Source organism: Bos javanicus, chromosome 20 (genome assembly GCF_032452875.1).
Source record: "Bos javanicus breed banteng chromosome 20, ARS-OSU_banteng_1.0, whole genome shotgun sequence".
NCBI classification, from domain to species: domain Eukaryota; kingdom Metazoa; phylum Chordata; class Mammalia; order Artiodactyla; family Bovidae; genus Bos; species Bos javanicus.
The window spans coordinates 64419078-64446137 of NC_083887.1; positions in this window are offsets into that span (position 1 = coordinate 64419078).

The following is a 27060-nucleotide window of genomic DNA, read 5'->3' on the forward strand; positions in this document are numbered from 1 at the left end:
TGAACTTTTCAAGGTCCTATAAGATTTAAATTGTTTACTTTTTGTATTTATTTGCTCTTTATTTATTATTTGTGTGAAGTTTTACTAAAGTGCCATATAACCAATTGTGTTGCTGCTGCTAAGTTGCTTCAGGTGTGTCCGACTCTGTGCAACCCCATAGATGGCAGCCCACCAGGCTCCCCATCCCTGGGATTCTCCAGGCAAGAACACTGGAGTGGGTTGCCATTTCCTTCTCCAATGCATGAAAGTGAAAAGTGAAAGTGAAGTTGCTCAGTCGTGTCCGACTCTTAGTGACCCCAAGGACTGCAGCCTACCAGGCTCCTCTGTCCATGGGATTTTCCAGGCAAGAGTACTAGAGTGGGTTGCCATTGCCTTTTCTGAACCAATTGTGTTAGTTAGGCTAAATTTGTTGGACTTATGAGCATCACCTTGGATGGAATTCATTTGTATGCAGGGGACTAAATGTACTTGAAAACTGTTCTTTTCAGTTACCATTGCACACATATTTCTCTCTAGTCAAAAGTATCATACAATTCATGTGAGACACGTGAAATTCCAGAACTGGTCATCACTCTTTCTAGATAAGACGTCACACAGCATGGCTGGGTAATACATTGGCCTGCAAGCTATTCCTTAGATACTTGAGTATACCCTCCCCGGGTCACTGATACCCAAAGAAGACAGAAATTCGAGGAAAGTCAGACACAAGTCCCAAAGAGGATGCCGTGGAGAAACCTGGAGATTCCTACAAAGTCAAGGTGTAAAAAGTGATTAGGACTAATGCTAATGCTGCTTCAGAAGGTTATCTAGGCCTTGACTACAGGCAGAATCAGGCACAAAATTTGTGGGGTCCAGTGCAAAGTGAAAATGCACCTTTACAAAAAAATAAAAAAATAAATTAATTAAAATAAGACTCCAGGCAACAATGGCGCAGCATGGAGCCTTCCCTAGAGTTCTTCTGAGGGAGGAAGCAAGAAGCAGGCTCCTGAAGCCTCCCCTGACCACAGGACCCCACTGAAAACATGCAAGGGCAGCTTGGGATGTGTAAGGAGAATATACAGGGGACAGAGCAGCTTTGAAGAAACACAGAAACAAAACAAGAGAAAAGCTTCGTATGTTGCTCTCACACTCTATCTAGTCCTAGAAGAGGCTAGTCTCCTCAGCACTGTGATTTCTACCTTGATGTAAAAGCTAACCAAGGAGATAGAACCAAATAAAGATGAGAGAACTGCTCTTTTCAAAAAGGTAATCTCCAAAGGTTGTCTCATTAGCCTAGTTGCTTAAGGATGTCAAGCTACAGGAGCACTTTAGAAAAGGGACATGGAAATCTAAAACTTCGTTAGCTAGGCTATAGCTAGCAGCATCTTGACCTTAATAAGCCACAAGAGACACAAATGTTATAGTTACATATGCAGGAGTTGAGTTCTCAACAAGCCAAAACCCCACAGAAAAATTTTAAACACTGACTATTCAAAGGAAAATGCAAAAATGTGGTCAGTACATTTTTTTCCAAACAAAAAGAGTCAAATGTTATCAATGGTGTAACTATGCAATTCAGTCATTTAGACTTCTCCATGTAACTGTGTCCCACCGTGGGCACAATCAGTGCTAGACTGCAAATGGTTTACACAAGAATCCAGGGCTTCTGTATAATAAAACTCAGGAAAATTGACCTAATACTAGCCATCAAGTCGATTCCACATTCTTCTGTGTCTAAAATGAAAGTTATGATCACCTTTTAGCATGATGTATTCTCTTTAGCTTTCAAACCATTCTCTATTTTCCGAACATATCGGTAGAAGCACCCTTTCTCCATTGAAAGGTCAGCAAAAGTAGTAAGCAAGTTTAAAGCTGCATCCTGAATTTACACCACTCAATTTCACATCCTAAGGCTAGCATCACTTTACATAGACAGACATATGACACTGGTTTTCAGGTGTAGGTGGTGGTATTTTCCATGGGGTAGTTTCTGAACGTGCTAAGAACTATCATGGGAATCTTACGAAGAGGCTCCTCTTTCTCTGCATGATCTGTTATCTTGTTGCACCCAAGTTTGTCCATAGATAACATGTGTTTTATCCACCAATGATCCTCTGGACACTGAGCCCCAAATGGGCCGTACCTATTATTCTTTTGGGCAAAAATAGCTCAGAAGAGCTGATGCTTAACCACCTGGGACATCAGGGGGCCTCAGTGTCTGTTTTGAAGAGATCAACATCACAAGAGTGAAACTAAAGTCTGAAGATTGCATGACCCAGTGAGAAGCTTGTGATCCACCCTCTTTTAAAGCGGGTGGCAGTCTGTCATGAAACAGATACTCAAGGAGCCGAAGACAAGCACGTAGCTTGAAAACAGGTAAGAGACCAACCCTCCTCTTTCCCAAATATTATAGCAACTGTTCAGCCAAGACAGGAGGACAGGGCCCTCAGAGTAAAGGAGATAGAGTGACCAATTGTGTGTGCCTGCATGCTCATTCAGTCATATCCAACTCTTTGTGACCCCATGGACTGTAGTCCACCAGGCTCCTCTATCCATGGGATTCTCCAGGAAGAACACTGGAGTGGGTTGCCATTTCCTCCTCTGCACATCTTTTTTTACTATTCTTTACAATTTAAATATTAAAAAAAATTTTTTTGCAATGTTGTATTGCTTTCTGCCATACAGCAGCCCAAATCAGCAGTGTGTGTATGTGTTAGTCACTCAGTCATGTCCAACTCTTTGCAATGCCATGAACTGTAGCTTGCCAGGCTCCTTTGTCTATGGAAGTCTCCAGGCAAGAATACTGGAGTGGGAGAGGCGATCCTAAGATGGCAGAGGAATAGGACAGGGAGACCACTTTCTCCCCCACAAATTCATCAAAAGAACATTTGAAAGCTGAGTAAATTCCACAAAAAACTTCTGAATGCTGGCAGAGGACATCAGGCACCCAGAAAAGCAGCCCATTGTCTTCAAAAGGAGGTAGGAAAAAATATAAAAGATAAAAAGAGAGACAAAAGAGGTAGGGACAGAGCTCCGTCCTGGGAAGGGAGTCTTAAAAAAGAGAGAAGTTCCCAAACACCAGGAAACACTCTCACTGGCAAGTCTGTGGCGAGCATTGGAACCACAGAAGGCAACATAACTGGGAGGAAAAAATAAACAAATAATTAAAACTCACAGAGTATGTGCCCAACAGTAACTCCCCCAGCGGAGAAGCAGCACAGACACTGCATCCACCACTAGCAAGCAGGGGCTGGGCAGGGAGGCGCGGGCCGCATTGCTTAGAGTAAGGACCGGGCCTGAATGCCCCGAGGGCAACCTGAAGGAACTAACTTGAGATAGCAAACCATACTGTGGGATAGCTACCCCGCAAAAAGCCCTAACCTAAGATACCGCCAGGCCTGCTCACAGAACAAAGGACTGAGCAGAGCTAGCCAGCTGCGGACTGACCCACCCCACTCCAGAAGCAGGCAGGCGAGGGCGGCCAGAGCCAGAAGGGGGCAATCGCAACCCCAGAGAGATATTATCTACCAAACTGCAAGCAGGCTTCATTGCTAACCAAGACTTCTTGGGATTCTGGGCAGTCAACATCCACCTGAGAAGGTATGCCGGTTGTACACCCAGAAAATCGAGCGGCAGGGAAGGAGGAGGTGATAAGTCATAGTGACTGCACTTACCAAACACCTGGTCACCTGAGCTGCTCGGACCTGGGAAGGGCACAAAACGCAGGCCCAGCTGAATCTGTGCCTCTGAGGACTACTTGAGTACCTGAACCTGAGCGGCTTAGACCTGGGAGGTGCATGCAGCCCAGGGCCGGCCTCAGACAGTTCCCAGCAGAGCAACCTAGAGCCTAAGCGGTGTACACAGGGAAAGCACACATGCCGTGAGCGGGGGCAAACCCAGTGTAGCTGAGACACTGTGAGCACTCCCCACAGACGCCAGTGATATCTGTTTGCAGCGTCCCTCCCTCCCCACAGCACGACTGAACAAGTGAGCCTTAAAAAGTGACCACCACCGCCCCCTTGTGTCAGGGCGGAAATTAGACACTGAAGAGACCAGCAAACAGAAGAAGCTAAAACAGAGGGACCTGTCCTTGGAAGTGACAGGTGCAATAGATTAAAACCCTGTAGTTAGTACCAACTACATAGGAAGGGGTCTATAGATCTTGAGAAGTATAAACCGGATCAAGGAACTATCTGAAAATGAACTAACCCCACACTGTCCACAACACCGGAGAAAGTCCTAGATATATTTTTACTATTATTATTCTTTAGTTTTTTTTATATTTTTTAATTTTTAAGTCCTCTATTACTCCTTTAATTTTCATTTTTATAACCTACTATTACTTGGGGGGGAAAAGACCCTATTTTTTAAACCAAACTTCATATATATATATATATATATATATATATATATATTATAATTTTTGTGACTTTTTTTCTTAAATATTGTATTTTTGAAAATAAAACCTCTACTCTAGATTTTTAATCTTTGCTTTTTGGTATTTGTTATCAATTTTGTACCTTTAAGAACCCAATATTCAGTACCCATTTTCACTTGGGAGCGAGATTACTAGCTTGACTGCTCTCTCCCCCTTTGGACTCTCCTTTTTCTCCAACAGGTCATCTCTATCTCCTCCCTTCCCCTTCTCTTCTCTACCCAACTCTGTGAATCTCTTTCTGTGTTCTGGACTATGGAGAACACTTAGGGAACTGATTACTGGCTGGATCTGTCTCTCTCCTTCTGATTCCTCTCTGTATCCTCCTGGCCACCTCTGTCTCCTTCCTCCCTCTTCTCTTCTGTATAACTCCATGAACATCTCTGAGCGGTCCAGACTGTGGAGCACACATAACGAAGTGACTACTGGCTAGCTTGCTCTCTCCTCTTTTGATTCCCCCTCATCTCATCCTGGTCACCTCTATCTCCCTCCTCCCTCTTCTCTTCTCCCTGTAACTCTGTGAACCTCTCTGGGTGTCCCTCACTGTGGAGAAACTTTTCATCATTAACTTAGATGTATTATCAATGGTGCTGTATAGATGGAGAAGTCTTGAGGCTAAAAACAAGACTGAAAACCAGAGGCAGGAGGCTTAAGTCCAAATCCTGAGGACACCAGAGAACTCCTGACTCCAGGGAACATTAATCAACAGGAGCTCATCAAGTGCCTCCATCCCTACACTGAAACAAAGCACCACCCAAGGGCCAACAAGTTCCAGGGCAAGACATACCACACAAATCCTCCAGCAACACAAAAATATAGCCCTGAGCTTCAATATACAGTCTGCCCAAAGTCACTCCAAACCCACTGACATCTCATAACTCATTACTGGACACTTCATTGCATTCCAGAGAGAAGATATCCAGCTCCACCCACCAGAACACTGACACAGCTTCCCTAACCAGGAAACTTTGACAAACCACCCATCCAACACCACTCACAGTGAGGAAACTCCACAATAAAGAGAACTCCACAAACTGCCAGAATACAGAAAGGCCACCCCAAACACAGCAATACAAACAAGATGAAGAGACAGAGGAATACCCAGAAGGTAAAGGAACAGGATAAATGCCCACCAAACCAAACCAAAGAGGAAGAGAAAGGGAACCTACCTGATAAAGAATTCCAAATAATGATAATTAAAATGACCCAAAATCTTGAAAACAAAATGGAGTTACAGATAAATAGCCTGGAGACAAGGATTGAGAAGATGCAAGAAAGGTTTAACAAGGATCTAGAAGAAATAAAAAAGAATCAATATATAATGAATAAATCAATTAATGAGATCAAAAACACTCTGGAGGCAACAAATAATAGAATAACAGAAGCAGAAGATAGGATTAGTGAGTTAGAAGATAGAATGGTAAAAATAAAAAGAAATGAGGACAATCTTAGAGACCTCTGGAACAATGTTAAGTGCCCCAACATTCAAATCATAGGAGTCCCAGAAGAAGAAGACAAAAAGAAAGACCATGAGAAAATACTTGAGGAGATAATAGTTGAAAATTTCCCTAAAATGGGGAAGAAAATAATCACCCAAGTCCAAGAAACCCAGAGAGTCCCAAAAAGGATAAACCGAAGGCGAAACACCCCAAGACACATATTAATCAAATTAACAATGATCAAACACAAAGAAGAAATATTAAAAGCAACAAGGGAAAAACAACAGATAACACACAAGGGAATTCCCATAAGGATAACAGTTGATCTTTCAATAGAAGCTCTTCAGGCCAGGAGGGAATGGCAGGACATACTTAAAGTGATGAAAGAAAATAACCTACAGCCCAAATTACTGTACCCAGCAAGGAATTCATTCAAATATGAAGGAGAAATCAAAAGCTTTACAGACAAGCAAAAGCTGAGAGAATTCAGTACCGCCAAACCAGCTCTTCAACAAATGCTAAAGGATCTTCTCTAGACAGGAAACACAGAATAGGTGTATAAACTCGAACCCAAAACAACAAAGTAAGTGGCAACGGGATCATACTTATCAATAATTATCTTAAATGTAAATGGGTTGAATGCCCCAACCAAAAGACAAAGATTGGCTGAATGGATACAAAAACAAGACCCCTATATATGCTGTCTACAAGAAACTCACCTCAAAACAAGGGACACATACAGACTGAAAGTGAAGGGTTGGAAAAAGATTTTCCATGCAAATAGAGACCAAAAGAAAGCAGGAGTAGCAGTACTCATATCAGATAAAATAGACTTTAAAACAAAGGCGGTGAAAAGAGACAAAGAAGGACACTACATCATGATCAAATGATCAATCCAAGAAGAGGATATAACAATTATGAATATATATGCACCCAACATAGGGGCACCACAATATATAAGACAAATGCTAACAAGTATGAAAGGGGAAATTAACAATAACACAATAATAGTGGGAGACTTTAACACCCAACTCACACCTATGGATAGATCAACTAAACAGGAAATTAACAAGGAAACACAAACTTTAAATGGTACAATAGGCCAGTTAGCCCTAATTGATATCTATAGGACGTTTCACCCCACAAGAATGAATTTCACATTTTTCTCAAGCACACACGGAACCTTCTCCAGGATAGACTACATCCTGGGCCATAAATCTAGTCTTTGTAAATTCAAAAAAATTGAAATCATTCCAAGCACCTTTTCTGACAACAATGCAGTAAGATTAGATGTCAATTACAGGCGAAAATCTATTAAAAACTCCAATATATGGAGGTTGAACAACATGCTGCTGAATAACCAGCAAATCACAGAAGAAATAAAAAAAGAAATCAAAATATGGATAGAAACAAATGAAAATGAAAACACAACAACCCAAAACCAGTGGGACACTGTAAAAGCAGTGATAAGGCAAAAGTTCATAACAATACAGGCATACCTCAAGAAACAAACAAACAACAACAACAAAAGTCAAATAAATAACCTAACTCTACACCTAAAGCAACTAGGAAAGGAAGAAATGAAGAACCCCAGGGTTAGTGGAAGGAAAGAAATCTTAAAAATTAGGGCAGAAATAAATGCAAAAGAAACAAAAGAGACCATAGCAAAAATCAACAAAGCCAAAAGCTGGTTCTTTGAGAGGATAAATAAAATTGACAAACCATTAGCCAGACTCATCAAGAAACAAAGGGAGAAAAATCAAATCAATAAGATTAGAAATAAAAATGGAGAGATCACAACAGACAACACAGAAATACAAAGGATCATAAGAGACTACTATCAGCAATTATATGCCAATAAAATGGACAACATGGAAAAAATGGACAAATTCTTAGAAAAGTACAACTTTCCAAAATTGAACCAGGAAGAAATAGAAAATGTTAACAGACCCATCACAAACATGGAAATTGAAACTGTAATCAGAAATCTTCCAGCAAACAAAAGCCCAGGTCCAGATGGCTTCACAGCTGAATTCTACCAAAAATTTAGAGAAGAGCTAACACCTATCCTACTCAAACTCTTCCAGAAAATTGCAGAGAAAGGTAAACTTCCAGACTTATTCTATGAGGTCACCATCACCCTAATTCCAAAACCTGACAAAGATGCCACAAAAAAAGAAAACTACAGGCCAATATCACTGATGAACACTGATGCAAAAATCCTTAACAAAATTCTAGCAATCAGAATCCAACAATACATTAAAAAGATCATACATCATGACCAAGTAGGCTTTATCCCAGGGATGCAAGAATTCTTCAATATCCACAAATCAATCAATGTAATACACCACATTAACAAATTGAAAAATAAAAGCCATATGATTATCTCAATAGATTCAAAGAAGGTCTTTGACAAAATTCAACATCCATTTATGATAAAAACCCTCCAGAAAGCAGGAATAGAAGGAACATACCTCAACATAATAAAAGCTATATATGACAAACCCACAGCAAACATTATCCTCAATGGTGAAAAACTGAAAGTATTTCTCCTAAAGTCAGGAACAAGACAAGGGTGCCCACTCTCACCACTACTATTCAACATAGTTTTGGAAGTTTTGGCCACAGCAATTAGAGCAGAAAAAAAAATAAAAGGAATCCAGATTGGAAAAAAAGGAGTAAAACTCTAACTGTTTGCAGATGACATGATCCTTTACATAGAGAACCCTAAAGACTCCACCAGAAAATTATTAGAGCTAATCAATTAATATAGTAAAGTTCCAGGATATAAAATCAACAGACAGAAATCCCTTGCATTCCTATACACTAATAATGAGAAAATAGAGAAATTAAGGAAACAATTCCATTCACCATTGCATTGAAAAGAATAATATACTTAGGAATATATCTACCTAAAGAAAAAAAATACCTATATACAGAAAACTATAAAACACTGGTGAAAGAAAGCAAGCAGGACACTAATAGATGGAGAAATATACTGTGTTCATGGATCAGAAGAATCAATATAGTGAAAATGAGTATACTACCCAAAGCAATCTATAGATTCAATGCAATCCCTATCAAGCTACCAACGGTATTTTTCACAGAGCTAGAACAAATAATTTCACAATTTGTATGGAAATACAAAAAACCTCGAATAGCCAAAGCAATCTTGAGAAAGAAGAATGGAACTGGAGGAATCAACCTGCCTGACATCACACTCTACTACAAAGCCACAGTCATCAAGACAGTATGGTATTGGCACAAAGACAGAAATATAGATCAATGGAAAAAAATAGGAAGCCCAGAGATAAATCCACACACCTATGGACACCTTATCTTGGACAAAGGAGGCAAGAATAAACAATGGAGAAAAGACTATCTCTTTAACAAGTGGTGCTGGGAAAACTGGTCAACCACTTGTAAAAGAATGAAACTAGAACACTTTCTAACACCATACACAAAAATAAACTCAAAATGGATTAAAGATCTAAATGTAAGACCAGAAACTATAAAACTCCTAGAGGAGAACACAGGCAAAACGCTCTCCAACATAAACCACAGCAGGATCCTCTATGACCCACCTCCCAGAATATTGTAAATAAAAGCAAAAATAAACAAATGGGACCTAATTAAACTTAAAAGCTTCTGCACAACAAAGGAAACTACAAGCAAGGTGAAAAGACAGCCTTAAGAATGGGGGGAAATAATAGCAAATGAAGCAACTGACAAAGAATTAATCTCAAAAAATATACAAGCAACTCCTGCAGCTCAATTCCAGAAAAATAAATGACCCAATAAAAAAATGGGCCAAAGAACTAAACAGATATTTCTCCAAAGAAGACATATAGATGGCTAACAAACACATGAAAAGATGTTCAACATCACTCCTATCAGTTCAGTCGCACAGTCGTGTCCAACTCTTTGCGACCCCATGAATCGCAGCATGCCAGGCCTCCCTGTCCATCACCAACTCCCAGAGTTCACTCAAACTCATGTCCATCGAGTTGGTGTTACCATCCAGCCATCTCATCCTCTGTCGTCCCCTTTTCCTCCTTCCCCCAATCCCTCCCAGCATCAGAGTCTTTTCCAATGAGTCAACTATTCGCATGAGGTGGCCAAAGTACTGGAGTTTCAGCTTTAGCATCATTCTTTCCAAAGAGAAATGCAAATCAAAACCACAATGAGATACCATTTCACACCAGTTAGAATGGCTGCTATCCAAAAGTCTACAAGCAATAAATGCTGGAGAGGGTGTGAAGAAAAGGGAACCCTCTTACACTGTTGGTGGGAATGCAAACTAGTACAGCCACTATGGAGAACAGTGTGGAGATTCCTTAAAAAAAAGTAGAAATAGAACTGCCATATGACCCAGCAATCCCACTGCTGGGCATACACACTGAGGAAACCAGAAGGGAAAGAGACACGTGTATCCCAGTGTTCATCACAGCACTGTTTATAATAGCCAGGACATGGAAGCAACCTAGATGTCCATCAGCAGATGAATGGATAAGAAAGCTGTGGTACATATACACAATGGAGTATTACTTGGCTACTAAAAAGAATACATTTGAATCAGTTCTAATGAGGTGAATGAAACTGGAGCCTATAATACAGAGTGAAGTAAGCCACAAGGAAAAACACCAATACAGTACACTAACACATGTATACGGAATTTAGAAAGATGGTAACGATAACCTGGTATGCGAGACAGCAAAAGAGACATAGATGTATAGAGCAGTCTTTTGGATTCTGTGGGAGAGGGAGAGGGTGGCATGATTTGGGAGAATGGCATTGAAACATGTATATTATCATATGTGAAGTGAATCTCCAGTCCAGATTCAATGCATGATACAGGATGCTCGGGGCTGGTGCACTGGGATGACCCAGAGGGATGGTATGGGGAGGGAGGTAGGTGGGGTGGTTCAGGATGGGGAACATGTGTACACCTGTGGCGGATTCATGTCGATGTATGGAAAACCAATACAATATTGTAAAGTAATTAGCCTCCAATTAAAATAAATAAATTTTAAAAATAAATTAATTAAAAGCTAAAAATTAAAAAAAAAAAAAAAGAAGAAGAAGAAGACTGGAGTGGGTAGCTATTTCCTTCTCCAGGAGATCTTTCCAACCCAGAGATTGAACCTGGGTCTCCTGTATTGCAGGCAGATTCTTTACTGTCTGAGCCACAGAGAAGACCCCAATTCAGCCATAATTATACCTCCTTTTCTAGCCTCCCTCCCCTCCTTCTACCCCACTCCTCCATGTCATCACAGAGCATCAGACTGGGCTCACTCCGCTACATGGCAACTTCTCACCAGCTATGCATCTTATAGCTGATAGTGTACAAATACTGACGCTACTTTCCCCATCCTTCCCACTTTCTCCCTCCCCTGCTGTGTCCACAAGTCCACTGTCTACATCTGTGTCTCCAAATTCATTCATTCTTACATAGAGCTTGAGCCTCTCTTAAGTCCCAGAACTCTTTCCATTATGTTGGGAATTCCATGGTAAAAAGTTATTCACTATCCCTGCCTTTGTGAAGCCCAAGTCTAGTGGAAAGACAGCTAATTGAACACATATTTAGATATAATTCAATCATGATGGTGCAATAATACCCAATGCCTCAGCACCTCATTCCCAGTTAGACTCAGTGCCATAGGTGGAAGGCATACTGAACCAGAAAGTGCCTTGAGAATTATCATTTTTAATAATTTTACTTATTTGCATATTTATCAGTTCATTTTTGGCTGTGCTGGGTGTTCAGTCCTGGGCGGGTTTTTCTCTAGGTGAGGTAAGCAGGGGCTACTCTCTACTTGGGCTGCATGGGGCTTCTTATTGCGGTGGCTTCTCTGGTTGTGGAGCGCAGGCTCCAGGATGTGAGAGCTTTAGTAGCTGCAGCCTGTGGGCTCAGTGGTTGAGGCTCCTCAGCTCTAGAACAGGAGTTCTAGAAGGGCATACAAGCTTAGTTGGGAAGGGCATCTATACTGGTTTTACTTAGCTTTGACCGAATGTGGGATGAAGTATGAAGATGCAGTTCAGTTTGTAAGACAAAAAAGAAGGGGAGCATTCAATTCCAAACAGCTGCTTTACCTGGAGAAATACCGACCTAGGATGGGATTATACTTCTGAGATACCAAAGGGCATTGCTATGTTCAATGAAAAGAAATGTATACGGAGGCTGACTTGATTGTAACATTTAGAGGGAACTCTTGGTACCTGGGAATGTGAATCTGGAATCTTACCTGTGTCATCAAAGTAGTGATGGATTCAGTTCTCCTCAACCACTCTCCTAATGATTGGAAAAAAACAAACACAGAACCCCTCTAGAACATGAATAAAATATTTAAGAAAAAAAAAAAAAGAAACTACTTATAGGCCAGTAGTTGTGGCATACAGGTTTAGTTGCTCCGTGGCACGTGGAATCTTCCTGAATCAGTAATTAAAGCTGAGTCTCATGCATTGACAGACAGAATCTTTACCACTGAACCACCAGGAAAGTCCTTCACAATTACTCTACCCTGTCTCTTTTGTAAGATGGTTCTTTGCTCATACTCACTTTGCTGAAATGTTGTGAAAATATACAATATTCTGTATATTGGAGAGAGTGCCCAGAGTGCTGTCTGGAAGATGGCCCACACAGAAAAACAAAACAAAACTGTAGCTGATACTACTCAAAGCATTTTCCTTTGTTCCACTGTTTTACTTACCCATGTCTGGCAAGCACAACAGTCCTATTTCCTCTGACAGACAAGAGGACAGGGTAATGGGGAAAAGGAGATGAGACGTTTCGCATAATCACTTAAGTCATTCGTGGTTTTAAAACCCCATGAACAAGGACCAAAGAAGTGGACAGCAATTTCAGGAAGAACTTGAGAGGTTGCCTATTTTCAAGTTATCAACATCATCAGGAGAATGGGTATTTATTTGTACTGCATGATTTTAAATAGGATCATTCAGGGGATCAGGTTACTAAGTGTTTAAAGACATTTCCAGGATTAAGATACACATTCTACCTTCTCAGTCCTCCTGCCCTAACGCCAACAACATCAAAAAGAAGCATCAGTTCCTGGACCTACTGATAACACCATGAGCAGGAAACTGACCTGAATGAGTGTTCTATTCAAAGTATCCCCAACCACCTTGTTGGAAGAAATTGTGCCTAGGAAAGCATGGTTTTGCACTCTCTAATGAACTCAAGAACAGAGAAAAATTTGATATCAGTCAGTCAGTTCAGTTGCTTAGTGGTGTCCAACTCTTTGCAGTTTCAAGGACTGCCGCATGTCAGGCTTCCCTGTCCATCACCAACTCCTGGAGCTTACTCAAACTCATGTCCATCAAGTCAGCAAAGCCATCTAACCATCTCATCCTCTGTCATTCCCTTCTCCTGCCTTCAGTCTTTCCCAGCATCAGGGTCCTTTCCAATAAGTCTGCTCTTTGCATCAGGTGGCCAAAGTATTAGAGCTTCAGCTTCAGCATCAGTCCTTCCAATGAATATTCAGGAATGATTTCCTTTAGGATGGACAGGTTTGATCTCCTTGCAGTCCAAGGGACTCTTAAGAGTCTTCTCCCAACACCGCAGTTCAAAAACATCAATTCTGCAGTGCTCAGCTTTCTTTATAGTCCAACTCATACATCCATACATGACTATTGGAAAAACCATAGCTTTGACTAGACAGACCTTTATTGGCAAAGTAATGTCTCTGCTTTTTAATATGCTGTCTAGGTTGGTCATAGCTTTTCTTCCAAGGAGAGGAGTTTTAATTTCATGGCTGCAGTCACCATCTGCAGTGATTTTGGAGCCCAAGAAAATAAAGTGTGTTACTATTTCCATTGTTTCCCTGTCTATATGCCATGAAGTGATGGGACCATGATCTTTGCCATGATTTTCATATTCTAAATGCTGAGTTTTAAGCCAGATTTTTCACTCTTCTCTTTCACTTTCATAAAGAGGCTCTTTAGTTCCTCTTCACTTTGTGCCTTAAGGGTGGGGTCAGCTGCATATCTGAGGTTATTGATATTTCTCCTGGCAATCTTGATTCCAGTTTGTGCTTCATTCAGCCTGGCATTTCATATGATGTACTCTGCATACAAGTTAAATAAGCAAGGTGATAATAAAAGTTGACATATGAGGAACAAATCAAAAACTTAGAAAAAATAATCCAGGAACTGACCTGAAAATACATGAAAAGGGAGACTTGGCAGGTAACATGATACTTTCTTTTCCATACATATAACTCTTATAATATGTTTCTTCACCTTTAGATAATTGATTGTACTGGATTCTTTAATTTATAAACATAGTTAAATAGTGCTTTGAACTTTATGTGCTTTTGTGAATGGCAGACTTTTCTACAAGAGTTGGCATAAGCATAGCACCCCTGAAACCCTCAGAAACAATTGTTAGAGGAATCGCAAAGCACCTAAAAAATATTCTTACCTAGGTATGGACATACCTTTTAATTTCATTTCATACAGACTACACAGTTTTTGTCATAGTGCTTTTTAAACTTTTTTAGTTATCAAATTTTTTGACCTACACTGAGACTTTATTGTAGCTCACAGGCTTCTCTAGTTGCAGCATGAAGACTCTCTAATTGCAGCATGTAGATTTAGTTGCTCCAAGCATGTGGGATATTAGTTTCCCAGACAGGGACCAAACAAGTGTTCCCTGCATTGGAAGGTGGATTCTTATTCACTGGACCATCAGGTAAGTCCCAGATCACACAGTTTTAAATAATACTTTTTTACTTATGTTGCATCAAAAGCATTGTCAATTATTATTATTATTTTCTAGAAACACAAAAGCAACACAAAAAAGTATTTTATGACTTACTCATCATAAATCCCAGACAGACCCACAAGCTATGGGATTTTCACCAGTAGGCTGAGTTCAACCAAATGTGAATCAACTTTGACCAAAATTCTGGAAATTCTTGGGTTCCTGAGCCAAGGACTCATGTGACCCTGGAAAGAGCCTTGTGTCCCCATGGCCATTGAGCTGAGTTTCCTCTTTTCTTCTCTGAGATGTTTTCCAGCTCAACCAGTCGAGCTGCTGGGCGTCAGCTGAGTTTCCCTGCTGGATACACCATCCCACTTAGTGAGGTGTCTTAGTTCATTCCAGCTGCTATAACAAAATCCATAGATTGTGGCTTATCAACAAGAGAAACCTATTTCTCACAGGTCTGAATGCTGGAAGTTTGAGATAGAAACATCAGTGTATTTGGTGTCTGGTGAGAGCCGTCCAGTTCAGGGATGGTGGTATTACTTCTGTGTCCTTACCCTACAGAAGTGGTGAGGGAGCCCTCTGGGGTCTCTCTTATAAGGACACCAATCCTTTGTTGTTGTTCAGTCACTCAGTTGAGTGCAACTCAGTTGTATCCAGTTGTGCGACCCCATGGATTGCAAAAGACACCAGTCCTATTGATCACTTTATCACCCTCCAAAAACTTAACCCCCAAATCCCCTCATAATGAAATTAAGCCTTCAATATATGGTTTATCTGGTGGCTCAGGCAGTAAAGAATCTGCTTGCAATGCAGGAGACCAGGGCCCTGGATCAGAAAGGTCCCCTGGAGAAGAGCATGGTAATTCACTCTTATACTCATGCCTGGAGAATTCTATGGACAGAAGAGGCTGGCAGGCTATAGCCCATGGGGTCACAAAGAGTCAGACACTACTGAGTGATTAACACTTCACATATGAATTTTGGGCAGACACAAGTGTTCAGCCTGCAGTACTAAGGCTTCTTCAACATAGTGCCAAACACTGGACAGCTTAAACAATAGAAACTGATAGCCTTAGGGTTCTGGAGTCTGGAAGTCCATGATCAAGATGTTGACATAATGGGAGTCTCCTGAGGGTTCTCTCCTCCACTTAGGGATAGGTGTGTTCTGACTGATCTTCTTTCTGTGTGTGTAGGTTTTTTAATCTCCTCTTCTTATAGAAACACCAGTCATGTTGAATTCAGGTACACCCTAGTGTTTCCCTTTGCCTACAAAGTTTTTTGTAGTCAAAGCTATGGTTTTTCCAGTACTCATGTACCGCTGTAAAAACTGCACCAACAAGAAGGCTAAGTTTTATTGATTTAAAGAATTGATGCTTTTGAACTGTGGTGCTGGAGAAGATTCTTGAGAGTCTCTTGGACAGCAAGGAGATCAAACAAGTCAATCTTAAAGGCAAGCGACCCTGAATATTCATTGGAAGGACTCATGCTGAAGCTCCAATATTTTGGCCACCTGATATGAAGAGTTGAATCATTGGAAAAGACCTTGATGCTGGGAAGGATTGAAGGCAGGAGGAGAAGGGGATGACAGAGGATGAGATGGCTGGATGGCATCAACAACTAGATGGACATGAGTGTGAGCAAACTCTGGGAGATCCTGGCGTCCTGCAGTCCATGGGTTTGCAAAGAGCTGGACATGGCTGAAGCAACTTAGCATGCACAGGTCATAAAAGAAAGAAGGAGATGTAAAGATAGAAGCAAGAACTTGGAATGGTGTGAGGAAGGGGCCATGAGACCAAGAATGCAAGCAATGATCTGAAGGGGAAAATTTCAAGGAAATCATTCCCCTGCACCTTTAAAAGAATGATAACGCTACTTTAGCACAGAGACACTGATTTCAGATGACTGGCCTCCATCACTGAAAGGGAATAGATGTATGTTGTTTTAAGCCTTTAAGTTTTTGCTAATTTGTTACAGCAGCCAGAGACATACTAATACACATATTTTGCCAAGGCATGAAACATTCAGGAAATAACTAAGCTTGTGAGAAAATATATTAAAGCACAACAGAGTCCTGGCAACAGTTGTTCTTATTACTCCTTCTAGAGCCAGAGCATTCAAGAGGTAACCAGGTCAGACATGACTGAGACATGGTCTCCATCTCAGACAGGCGCATGTCAGAGCACGTCAATACATTTCACAGGTAACTGCTACACAAGGAAGCAGAAGTGACCACACACACAAAAAACATGCCCCATAGAAATACACATCTGTTCAGAACAGTAAGGAAAGCCCTCAAAGGCATGACTCAACCTTGGAGATAGGGGACCAGAACCTTTCCTGGCATGAAACAATTTACTCTGCCTAAGAAATATGACCAAAGGTGATGTACAGGAAGTGGGTGAAGAAGCTCAGAGAAAGGGTTGGTGGGGGGCAGGTGAAACAGCCATGCTCAGAAAGGCAGTAAGCTAGGAGGCTTTCAAGGGCTGGGCTCAGTGAAAGGAAAATGAACAGAGTTTCCCATCAGGGCTGAGCCTGGAGTGATTACCTCGGGGATGAACGTGGTTCCTCCCTGGTGCTACCTGCTTAACAGGTACACTAGGAGAGTCCACAAGTCTGTCTTGGGTCCCATGTCCACCTGTTGCAGAGTATACATCTCATGTTGGTCAATCTTCCCCCAAACTGTGAATGGCTAAAGCTGAGTATTCCCCAAAATTTGAATATTCATCTCTGAAATATGAAAAGTGTATTTTAGACATGGAAAGATGACAGCTTCCCATTTGCAATGGGAAGAATTTTTTTCCATACAGACATGGAACCAGAAATGGGATAAACAAAGGGACAGATGGGCAATCACAGGTGACACAATGGAAACAGTGAGGACCCTGACTTGGCTGAAGTCGGATGAGAGATGGGACCAAAATTGCATATGAGAGTCAGAATGTGATAAAAGAGTATCAGTGCCAGAAAAGATTTGATTTTATCTTGTAGACAGAGGGGGCCAGTGCAGGCAATTGGTAACCATTGCTCTTATGTTATGTTGGTGTATCTTTGCAACATACTTTGAAGGCAGGAGGATTGGGTGAGGGGAATCAGTTAAGAGGCTATTACAATAATCCAAGAAAAAAGGTAATGAAGTCCTAAAACAAGGTGGTAGAAGTGAAGGTGCTAAGAATAAGTTTCGTTACTAAGGAAGAATTTAAAAGTTTCCTCCCCCAAATGATGCTGCAGTTCTGGGCTGAACAATCCAGCTGCACACGTGTGCATGGGAAGTCGCTTCAGTCTTGTCCGACTCTTTATGACTCTATGGACTGTGGCCCGCCAGGCTCCTCTGTCCAAGGGATTCTCCAGGCAAGAATACTGGCCTGGGTTGCCATTGCCTTCTCTAGTCCAGTTACACAGAGTTTGCAAATCCAGAGCTGTGCCTTCAGCCACCTTCCCTGGATATTCTGACCCAAGCAGGTGGGTAGACATGGAGTTCCTATTACTTAAGATTTCATCCATCTAATATAGAATTTTCTTTAGCAAGCGTTGGAAGAAACCAGAAAATGTTGGCGATAGACAAAATCATCAAACATGCAGGGGAAAGAGGAGAAAGACAGTATACTCTTGATTATCAGTGACTGGCAAGAGGAGAGATGCTTATTAGAGGCAGAAAGCAGCTCAGAAGTACTCGTCAGGCATGTTTAATTTAACAGCTCAAGCATCCAGGTACTGTCTTTATTCACATCATGGTGATGTGTCTTTTTCTCTAGCATGCACTTCCTTCGGAAAGTCTCCATAACAGCCACTGCAGGAATGGCTGCCACCTCCCAGCCGCTCCTGCCTGAACTATATCTGATCCCTGACACAGGGAACCTCTTATCCCACCGCCATTGTGGGTGTGGCCTCCAGGCCCTGCCTTGCTAAGGGGAACTGTGGGGAAATCAGCTGGGGGCTTCTGGAAAGGACCACGTGTAAGTTGATTTCAAAGAAAGCAAATTGCAGACTAATAATATGTGATGTGTAGTATGGAATAATAGTGAAGTAAAAATAATGATATGTTATTAAGATTCTGATTTTGTAAACCAGGAAACAAAAGCCCATGTATGTTCACATATAAGAGTACAGAATAAGGGTGTCAAGGAATATATATCAAATTATTATCATTGTTTATCTGGAAAGGTAAGAATATTAAATATAACTATTGAAGGAGAAATATCGTTTTAATAAAATTGAGACTAATTTACCAATGGCTGGTTATTTATCAATGCATTATTTTTCCATTTCCTAAAAGCACAAAAAGCAGTCAACTCAGTGGTAGTTATGCTCTCCAGATTTTTTTTCTTTTGTTCTTGAAATGAATGAATTAATAAATATACTCACAATTGGTATGACCAAGATCATCTTATTTTAAACAATTAGGAAAAGTAGCAATAATAAGCTTTGGAAAGAACAGCATTTTTCACTGGAAGCTAGTAAAGAAAGGAAATAACATCTGTCCCCAGAACCCAAGGAGGGAACACAGCCCCACCAGACTTAGGTCTTCTAGCTTCTAGAACAGCTAAAGAATAAATTTCTGTTTCTATTTAAGCCAAAACAATTTTTTTTTCTTTTTTTTAAATTATTCACAAATCTCTATGCCTCCAAACCACTTCAGGTCATCTTATTAAATTGCAGTCTCATGACAAGAGATGAAAACTTTTAAACAAGACACTGAGATAGATGACTTTGTTCGGTACAATGTCATTCTGCTAAGCTCAAGTGTGAATTTGCTTTGAATTCTATTGATCCTATATTCTGTAGGTCAGTATATAAGCTACTAGTTTCCAGGGGCTTAAAAGTTTCTTTTAGGTCTTGGCACAAGTAAATCACAAGTCAAGCCCTGCCTCTATCAGTTTTCTGTAACAGAGTTGGATCGACAGGTCAGAGATGATAAATAGTACAGCTTGAGGCTAAATTTGCTAGTTGGCTTCTCAATGTTGCAATGTTTCTGTTCTCAAAGGTAAAACACTCCTTTACTTTTTCTTTTTTTTTTTTTTTATTCTTCCAATTTTATTTTATTTTTAAACTTTACATAATTGTATTAGTTTTGCCAAATATCAAAATGAATCCGCCACAGGTATACATGTGTTCCCCATCCCGAACCCTCCTCCCTCCTCCCTCCCCATACCATCCCTCTGGGCCGTCCCAGTGCACCAGCCCCAAGCATCCAGCATCATGCATCGAACCTGGACTGGCAACTCGTTTCCTACATGATATTTTACATGTTTCATTGCCATTCTCCCACATCTTCCCACCCTCTCCCTCTCCCACAGAGTCCATAAGACTGTTCTATACATCAGTGTCTATTTTGCTGTCTCGTACACCGGGTTATTGTTACCATCTTTCTAAATTCCATATATATGCGTTAGTATACTGTATTTATGTTTTTCCTTCTGGCTTACTTCACTCTGTATAATAGGCTCCAGTTTCATCCACCTCATTAGAACTGATTCAAATGTATTCTTTTTAATGGCTGAGTAATACTCCATTGTGTATATGTACCACTGCTTTCTTATCCATTCATCTGCTGATGGACATCTAGGTTGCTTCCATGTCCTGGCTATTATAAACAGTGCTGCAATGAACATTGGGGTACACGTGTCTCTTTCCCTTCTGGTTTCCTCAGTGTGTATGCCCAGCAGTGGGATTGCTGGATCATAAGGCAGTTCTATTTCCAGTTTTTTAAGGAATCTCCACACTGTTCTCCATAGTGGCTGTACTAGTTTGCATTCCCACCAACAGTGTAAGAGGGTTCCCTTTTCTCCACACCCTCTCCAGCATTTATTATTTGTAGACTTTTGGATCGCAGCCATTCTGACTGGTGTGAAATGGTACCTCATAGTGGTTTTGATTTGCATTTCTCTGATAATGAGTGATGTTGAGCATCTTTTCATGTGTTTGTTAGCCATCTGTATGTCTTTTTTGGAGAAATGTCTATTTAGTTCTTTGGCCCATTTTTTGATTGGGTCGTTTATTTTTCTGGAGTTGAGCTGTAGGAGTTGCTTGTATATTTTTGAGATTAGTTGTTTGTCGGTTGCTTCATTTGTTATTATTTTCTCCCATTCTGAAGGCTGTCTTTTCACCTTGCTAATAGTTTCCTTTGATGTGCAGAAGCTTTTAAGGTTAATTAGGTCCCATTTGTTTATTTTTGCTTTTATTTCCAATATTCTGGGAGGTGGGTCATAGAGGATCCTGCTGTGATGTATGTCGGAGAGTGTTTTGCCTATGTTCTCCTCTAGGAGTTTTATAGTTTCTGGTCTTACGTTTAGATCTTTAATCCATTTTGAGTTTATTTTTGTGTATGGTGTTAGAAAGTGGTCCAGTTTCATTCTTTTACAAGTGGTTGACCAGATTTCCCAGCACCACTTGTTAAAGAGATTGTCTTTAATCCATTGTATATTCTTGCCTCCTTTGTCGAAGATAAGGTGTCCATATGTGCGTGGATTTATCTCTGGGCTTTCTATTTTATTCCATTGATCAATATTTCTGTCTTTGTGCCAGTACCATACTGTCTTGATAACTGTGGCTTTGTAGTAGAGCCTGAAGTCAGGTAAGTTGATTCCTCCAGTTCCATTCTTCTTTCTCAAGATCGCTTTGGCTATTCGAGGTTTTTTGTATTTCCATACAAATTGTGAAATTATTTGTTCTAGCTCTGTGAAGAATACTGTTGGTAGCTTGATAGGGATTGCGTTGAATCTATAAATTGCTTTGGGTAGTATACTCATTTTCACTATATTGATTCTTCCAATCCATGAACATGGTATATTTCTCCATCTATTAGTGTCCTCTTTGATTTCTTTCACCAGTGTTTTATAGTTTTCTATATATAGGTCTTTAGTTTCTTTAGGTAGATATATTCCTAAGTATTTTATTCTTTCCGTTGCAATGGTGAATGGAATTGTTTCCTTAATTTCTCTTTCTGTTTTCTCATTATTAGTGTATAGGAATGCAAGGGATTTCTGTGTGTTGATTTTATATCCTGCAACTTTACTGTAGTCATTGATTATTTCTAGTAATTTTCTGGTGGACTCTTTAGGGTTTTCTATGTAGAGGATCATGTCATCTGCAAATAGTGAGAGTTTTACTTCTTCTTTTCCAATTTGGATTCCTTTTATTTCTTTTTCTGCTCTGATTGCTGTGGCCAAAACTTCCACAACTATGTTGAATAGTAATGGTGAAAGTGGGCACCCTTGTCTTGTTCCTGACTTTAGAGGAAATGCTTTCAATTTTTCACCATTGAGGAAAATGTTTGCAGTGGGTTTGTCATATATAGCTTTTATTATGTTGAGGTATGTTCCTTCTATTCCTGCTTTCTGGAGAGTTTTTATCATAAATGGATGTTGAATTTTGTCAAAGGCTTTCTCTGCATCTATTGAGATAATCATATGGTTTTTATTTTTCAATTTGTTAATGTGGTGTATTACATTGATTGATTTGCGGATATTGAAGAATCCTTGCATCCCTGGGATAAAGCCCACTTGATCATGGTGTATGATCTTTTTAATGTGTTGTTGGATTCTGATTGCTAGAATTTTGTTAAGGATTTTTGCATCTATGTTCATCAGTGATATTGGCCTGTAGTTTTCTTTTTTTGTGGGATCTTTGTCAGGTTTTGGTATTAGGGTGATGGTGGCCTCATAGAATGAGTTTGGAAGTTTACCTTCCTCTGCAATTTTCTGGAAGAGTTTGAGCAGGATAGGTGTTAGCTCTTCTCTAAATTTTTGGTAGAATTCAGCTGTGAAGCCGTCTGGACCGGGGCTTTTGTTTGCTGGAAGATTTTTGATTACAGTTTCAATTTCCATGCTTGTGATGGGTCTGTTAAGATTTTCTATTTCTTCCTGGTCCAGTTTTGGAAAGTTGTACTTTTCTAAGAATTTGTCCATTTCTTCCACGTTGTCCATTTTATTGGCATATAATTGTTGATAGTAGTCTCTTATGATCCTTTGTATTTCTGTGTTGTCTGTTGTGATCTCTCCATTTTCGTTTCTAATTTTGTTGATTTGATTTTTCTCCCTTTGTTTCTTGATGAGTCTGGCTAATGGTTTGTCAATTTTATTTATCCTTTCAAAGAACCAGCTTTTGGTTTTGTTGATTTTTGCTATGGTCTCTTTTGTTTCTTTTGCATTTATTTCTGCTCTAATTTTTAAGATTTCTTTCCTTCTACTAACCCTGGGGTTCTTCATTTCTTCCTTTTCTAGTTGCTTTAGGTGTAGAGTTAGGTTATTTATTTGACTTTTTTCTTGTTTCTTGAGGTGTGCCTGTATTGCTATGAACTTTCCCCTTAGGACTGCTTTTACCGTGTCCCACAGGTTTTGGGTTGTTGTGTTTTCATTTTCATTCATTTCTATGCAAATTTTGATTTCTTTTTTGATTTCTTCTGTGATTTGTTGGTTATTCAGCAGCGTGTTGTTCAGCCTCCATATGTTGGAATTTTTAATAGTTTTTCTCCTGTAATTGAGATCTAATCTTACTGCATTGTGGTCAGAAAAAATGCTTGGAATGATTTCTATTTTTTTGAATTTACCAAGGCTAGCTTTATGGCCCAGGATGTGATCTATCCTGGAGAAGGTTCCATGTGCGCTTGAGAAAAAGGTGAAATTCATTGTTTTGGGATGAAATGACCTATAGATATCAATTAGGTCTAACTGGTCTATTGTATCGTTTAAAGTTTGTGTTTCCTTGTTAATTTTCTGTTTAGTTGATCTATCCATAGGTGTAAGTGGGGTATTAAAGTCTCCCACTATTATTGTGTTATTGTTAATTTCTCCTTTCATACTTGTTAGCATTTGTCTTACGTACTGTGGTGCTCCCGTGTTGGGTGCATATATGTTTATAATTGTTATATCTTCTTCTTGGATTGATCCTTTGATCATTATGTAGTGACCTTCTTTGTCTCTTTTCACCGCCTTTGTTTTAAAGTCTATTTTATCTGATATGAGTATTGCTACTCCTGCTTTCTTTTGGTCCCTATTTGCATGGAAAATCTTTTTCCAGCCCTTCACTTTCAGTCTGTATGTGTCCCCTGTTTTGAGGTGGGTCTCTTGTAGACAACATATGTAGGGGTCTTGTTTTTGTATCCATTCAGCCAGTCTTTGTCTTTTGGTTGGGGCATTCAACCCATTTACATTTAAGGTAATTACTGATAAGTATGTTCCCGTTGCCATTTACTTTATTGTTTTGGGTTCGAGTTTATACACCGTTTTTGTGTTTCCTGTCTAGAGAATATCCTTTAGTATTTGTTGGAGAGCTGGTTTGGTGGTGCAGAATTCTCTCAGCTTTTGCTTGTCTGAAAAGCTTTTGATTTCTCCTTCATACTTGAATGAGATCCTTGCTGGGTACAATAATCTGGGCTGTAGGTTATTTTCTTTCATCATTTTAAGTATGTCTTGCCATTCCCTCCTGGCTTGAAGAGTTTCTATTGAAAGATCAGCTGTTATCCTTATGGGAATTCCCTTGTGTGTTATTTGTTGTTTTTCCCTTGCTGCTTTTAATATTTGCTCTTTGTGTTTGATCTTTGTTAATTTGATTAATATGTGTCTTGGGGTGTTTCTCCTTGGGTTTATCCTGTTTGGTACTCTCTGGGTTTCTTGGACTTGGGTGATTATTTCCTTCCCCATTTTAGGGAAGTTTTCCACTATTATCTCCTCAAGTATTTTCTCATGGTCTTTCTTTTTGTCTTCTTCTTCTGGAACCCCTATGATTCGAATGTTGTAGCGTTTAATATTGTCCTGGAGGTCTCTGAGATTGTCCTCATTTCTTTTAATTCGTTTTTCTTTTATCCTCTCTGATTCATTTATTTCTACCATTCTATCTTCTAATTCACTAATCCTGTCTTCTGCCTCTGTTATTCTACTATTTGTTGCCTCCAGAGTGTTTTTAATTTCACTTATTGCATTATTCATTATATATTGACTCTTTTTTATTTCTTCTAGGTCCTTGTTAAACCTTTCTTGCATCTTCTCAATCCTTGTCTCCAGGCTATTTATCTGTGATTCCATTTTAGTTTCAAGATTTTGGATCAATTTCACTATCATTATTCGGAATTCTTTATCAGGTAGATTCCCTATCTCTTCCTCTTTTGTTTGGTTTGGTGGGCATTTATCCTGTTCCTTTATCTGCTGAGTATTCCTCTGTCTCTTCATCTTGTTTAAATTGCTGAGTTTGGGGTGTCCTTTCTGTATTCTGGCAGTTTGTGGAGTTCTCTTTATTATGGCGTTTCCTCACTGTGTGTGGGTTTGTGCAGGTGGCTTGTCAAGGTTTCCTGGTTAGGGAAGCTTGTGTCGGTGTTCTGGTGGGTGGAGCTGTATTTCTTCTCTCTGGAGTGCAATGAAATGTCCAGTAATGAGTTATGAGATGTCTATAGTTTTGGGGTGACTTTAGGCAGCCTGTATCTTGAAGCTCAGGACTGTGTTCCTTTGTTGCTGGAGAATTTGCTTGGTATGTCTTGCCCTGGAACTTATTGGCCCTTGTGTGGTGCTTGGTTTCAGTGTCGGTATGGAGGCATTTGATGAGCTCCTGTCAATGAATGTTCCTTGGAGTCAGGAGTTCCCTGGAGTCAGGGTTTGGACTTAAGTCTCCTGCTTCCGATTATCGGTCTTATTTTTACAGTAGTTTCAAAACTTCTCCTTCTATACAGCACCATTGATAAAACATCTACATTAAAGATGATAAGTTTCTCTACAGTGAGGGTCACTCAGAGAGGTTCACAGGGTTACATGGAGAAGAGAAGAGGGAGGAGGGAGTTAGAGGTGACCCAAATGAGATGAGGTGAATCAATAGTGGAGAGAGTGGGCTAGCCAGTAGTCACTTCCTTATGTGCACTCCACAACTGGACCACTCAGAGATGTTCACGGGGTTATACAGAGAAGAGAAGAAGGAGGAAGGTAACAAAGGTGGCCAGAAGGATAAAAGGGGGAATGAAAAGGAGGGAGACAGATCCAGCCAGTAATCAGTTCCCTAAGTGTTCTCCACCGTCTGGAACACTCAGAAATTCACAGAGTTGGGTAGAGTAGAGAGAGGTTAGGGAGGAGACACAGGCGACCTGGTGGAGAAAAAGGAGGGTCCAAAGGGAGAGAGAGCAGTCAAGCCAGTAATCTCACTCCCTAGTGAAAAATGGGTCCTGAAGATTGGGTCCTTAAAGGTACAAAATTGGTAACAAATACATAAAAGCAAAAATTAAAAATCTAGAGTAGAGTTTGGAATTTCAAAAATACGATGTTAAAGAAAAGAAGAAGGAAAAGAAAGAGAGAAAGAACGAACAAACAAAAACAAACAAGGTCGCGAAAATTATAAAGAAAGTACAGGTACAAAATTGATAACTAATACCAGAAAGCGAAAATTAAAAATCTATAGTAGAGTTTGGAATTTCAAAAATACGATGTTAAAGAAAAGAAGAAGGAAAAGAAAGAGAGAAAGAACGAACAAACAAAAACAAACAAGGTCGCGAAAATCATAAAGAAAGTACAGGTACAAAATTGATAACTAATACCAGAGAGCGAAAATTAAAAATCTAGAGTATAGTTTGGAATTTCAAAAATACGATGTTAAAGAAAAGAAGAAGGAAAAGAAAGAGAGAAAAAATGAACAAACAAAAACAAACAAGGTCGTGAAAATTATAAAGAAAGTACAGGTACAAAATTGATAACTAATACCAGAAAGCAAAAATTAAAAATCTAGAGTAGAGTTTGGAATTTCAAAAATACAATGTTAAAAAAAAAAATGAAGAAGAAGAAAAATAAAGAGAGAAAACAAACAAACAAATACGAACAATGTCACAAAAATTATAAAGAAAATACAGGTACAAAATTGATATCAAATACCAAAAAGCATAAATTGAAAATCTAGAGTAAAGTTTGGAATTTCAGATATACAATGTTATATAAAAGAAGAAGAGAAAGAAACAGAGAAGAAGAAGAAAAAAAAATCACAGAAATTATATAAAAAAAAACTATAGGTACAAAATTGATAACATATACCAAAAAGCGAAAATTAAAAATCTAGAGTAGAGTTTGGAATTTCAAAAATACAATGTTAAAGAAAAGAAGAAAAAAACAAAAACCAACAACAAAAAAAACAAGGTCAAAAAATTATAAAATATATATATATGAAGTTTGCTGAAGAATAAAAAAATAGGGTCTTTTTTTTTTTTTTTTTTTGCAAAGTAATAGGTTATAAAAGTGAAAATTAAAGGAACAATAGAGGACTTAAAATTTTTTTTTTCTCTTAAAAAAAAAAAAATGATCGTAAAAATAATAAAAATATATCTAGGACTTTTTTGTTTCTTTTTTTGTGGGTGTTGTGGGTTCAGTTCATTTTTGGCTAGTTCCTTGGTCAGATTTATATTTCTCAAGATCTATAGGCCCCTTCCTATGTAGTCCGTAGTAACCACAGGGTTTTGATCTATTGCCTGTAGCTTCCAAGGCGTTTCCCTCTGTTATATCTTCTTCTGTTTGCTAGTCT